The sequence below is a fragment of the Sinocyclocheilus grahami genome, unplaced genomic scaffold (genome assembly GCF_001515645.1).
Source record: "Sinocyclocheilus grahami isolate Dianchi unplaced genomic scaffold, SAMN03320097.WGS_v1.1 scaffold18023.1, whole genome shotgun sequence".
Taxonomy (NCBI): domain Eukaryota; kingdom Metazoa; phylum Chordata; class Actinopteri; order Cypriniformes; family Cyprinidae; genus Sinocyclocheilus; species Sinocyclocheilus grahami.
Genome location: NW_015516905.1, coordinates 1 through 3,171, shown reverse-complemented (window position 1 = coordinate 3,171; position 3,171 = coordinate 1). Strand labels below are relative to the sequence as shown.

The 3,171-nt window shown below is 41.6% G+C and overlaps 1 long non-coding RNA gene across 1 annotated transcript; it reads left to right on the top strand.

Moving 5' to 3' along the window:
• Positions 1–6: 6 nt before the first annotated feature.
• Positions 7–2,848, top strand: LOC107579539 (uncharacterized). Its single transcript, XR_001608489.1, has 3 exons — positions 7–93; positions 2,558–2,569; positions 2,739–2,848. It is a non-coding gene; the product is annotated as an uncharacterized lncRNA (long non-coding RNA).
• Positions 2,849–3,171: the final 323 nt, after the last annotated feature.

Sequence of the window (3,171 nt, the reverse complement as noted above, 5' to 3'; positions counted from 1 at the left end):
GGACGCGGGTGACGGTCTCATCTGGGTGGTGGGACCCGTGCTGGCCGTGCTCTTCATCATCTGCATCGTCATCGCCATCCTGCTCTACAAGAAGTGAGTCTGACCTGAACATGTTAGATGCCGCTAGAAACACACGATACACAGAATTACCCATCATGACAAGCAGCACTGTTCTTCCTCAGTGTTTCTGTCTTGTTTTCCAGCACAAATATCTAAACGTTCTTAAAACAAGATACATTTACTAGAGAAGCAAAATGACTTAAAATACTAATTTTTATTTTCTGAAAAAAATTTATGAAAATGGAGTGAGTTTTTGCTTAAAATAAAAACAAATATCTGTCAGTGGAGTCAGAAAAATATACTTGTTTTCCCTTTGAATTAGGTTTATTTTTTTTGCTCTTCTTTTAAGCATAAACTCACTTCATTTTCGTTGAAAAAAAAACTAAATTCTATTTTTATGAATCCTCTTATTTTTAGTATCATATATAATAATAGTTATTTTTTTCTTTAGAGGGATGTAAAGTTACCGTATGAGCACCCCTGTAAATATATCATCATATCATTTTTGTGCAAGGACTCGTGCCTCTCCAGGTGTTTCTTATGAGCTCTTTTTGGTCCGTGTGTCAGTTTTATGTATTTCTTCTGGCCTGAAGCTCTGAGTTTCTGATGAACATCATGCTGTATATTCCTATCAGTGCTCATGTATTAGTAAAGTTAGCTAGATATGATAGTCATGAGAAGAAGAGATGATGTTAACTGTACAGCGCCGTCTCTATGACGACTGGAACTGAATTGAGGACAGAAGAGAATAACGTGTGATTAAATATGCAGGAAGCAGCTATTTCTGGACAGGAAGATAATAGAGTCTGAGCTGAGGATTCAATCAGATCAGCTGCACTGGATGAAACCGGGAAAGAGGAAAAACGTTATATTTATTAGATGTCATATATGTTAAATGTATGTATAAAATTCATTATGTTACACATGTTATTGTCAATTTTTGTTATGGTTTCAGACATATTGAGGTCGGACTTAACATATCAAACACACACACACTCATCTCCATCAAATGACCTTAAAATGTAAATGCATATAAAATTCAGTTATAACCTGTACACTCACGTTAAAAGAATTAAGCTGTGATGAGCGGTTGCTAGGATACAGCTTGGCTGTAAGTGGTTGTCATGGAAACAGCAGCACGTGACACACGTGATTGTGAGGAGAGTCACCAGTGTGTTCAGCGAGAATCTGGAAGCATGCTACTGTGAGACTCATATCTGAGCTTCATCTTAAAGGGGTCATGACATGGATTTTTTATTATTTTAATATGTTCCTTGAGGTTTACTTAAGGCGTGTCCTTTAAGGCTTGTCAGTAATCAGCCGCTGTTGTGATTGGCTAACGTCACTGCATAGGAAACAGTATCAACGCCCCCTCGCTATTGCATGTGAGTGTTTTGACAACATAATCAAAATAAAACGGTCATTTCCAGACAAAACATTATGAAATCATGCACTTACGGTTTGTGATGGAGCTAAAGTCAGATCTAGTACCGCTTCATTTTTAAACACATGTTTCTTTGTGACTCTCCATGACACTGTGCCTCGATTACAAAACAAAATCCTCCGACACGATCTCGGGTGCTATTAAAATAAACTATCCACTTGTTCCTGACGCAGGGATCCTTCTGATATCTGTACAAAGACGTGAACGAGCTGCTTAAACCAAACGCGACAAAACAAACGTTCTTTCACTGCATTAGTCCTGACGACAGACTCGAGCGCTGGACTGTGTCAGAAAGTGAACCGCATCTGTTTACTGTATCCAGTGCAGACAAGAGAGTGCAGTGATTTTAATTTATATTTGCTTTTGACGCAACGCTAGCATTCAGTGTGATTGAGTGTCAGACGGTGCTTATGCAAATGTCTGTGACGTCATCTTGCACCTCAGATCCAAACGAGCCGTTTTTGGAGCTCGATTAAATAAATGCTTTGTTCATAATGAGGAGGACGTTGTAAGCTATGAAGCTTGCAGGATGTTTTAATGGTACAAAGACCTCTTACATGCCAAAAGATCAATGCAAAATTGATTTCTCATGTCATGACCTCTTTAATCTAGACTGCAGCTCTGCTCTTCATCAGGTGCATCATGGGACGGCGTCTTCAGACACACTCACATTGAGTCGTGTCCCAGTTTTCTTTCTTTGTTTGGCTGTGAGTGATTGTGAGTTCTGGGGGCCGTCTCAGCGTGAGCTCATCCTTCGCACAATCACAGGTATCTGTGTTCGTTAAATCGCCGGCGTGACCTTGCTGGCGCCGTGGGGGGGCGAGCGGAACACGACGGGCCGGGCCGGCTGATAAATCCGCCCTTGGGTCTGATCTGTTCCTGCCCCCTTCCATTTAGACCGGAACAATCCAGTCTCGCGGGGCAGCAGTTAAACTGTCCCCGATGCAGGAGTGTGTTATCTGCAGGAGGTGTCATGTAGCTGCTGCATACAAATGCACTCTATTGATCTCTCTCTCTCTCGCTCTGTGTGTGCGGCGTTTGATGGGCCTCCAGTAAACCTGACAGGTAAGTGACATCTGATCCCTCATCACTGAGAGAAGATTAAAGCAGAACAGCTTTTGTCTGGCTCTCTGCTTTATTTATGTGCTTCTGCTCTTTGAATTTCTTTCTGTCTGTTGAGTTTCTTTCATTAACTGCAGTTTCTCCTCGTTCTGTGTGTGTTTTCACTCATTAGCAAACGCAAGGACTCTGAGCCAGGAACTAAATGTTTGCTGAATAATGCTGAGATGATGGCGCACAACCCCACCGACCCTGTGGAGATGAGACGCATCAACTTCCAGACACCAGGCACGCACACGTTTGCACTCACACACACACATATTCGTACACATGTGCACTTGCACACACATTTACATACACACTTGCATGTACACGCACACACACACACACACACATTTACAAACGCACACACACATTTACATACACACTTGCATGCACACACACAAACACACACACTCACAAACACACGTATACAAACATACATATGCACACACACACACTCATAAACACATGTATACACTCACACACACACACAAGCACACACATATTCATACACACACACTCATAAATACAGTGGGGAAAAAAAGTATTTAGTCAGCCACCAATTG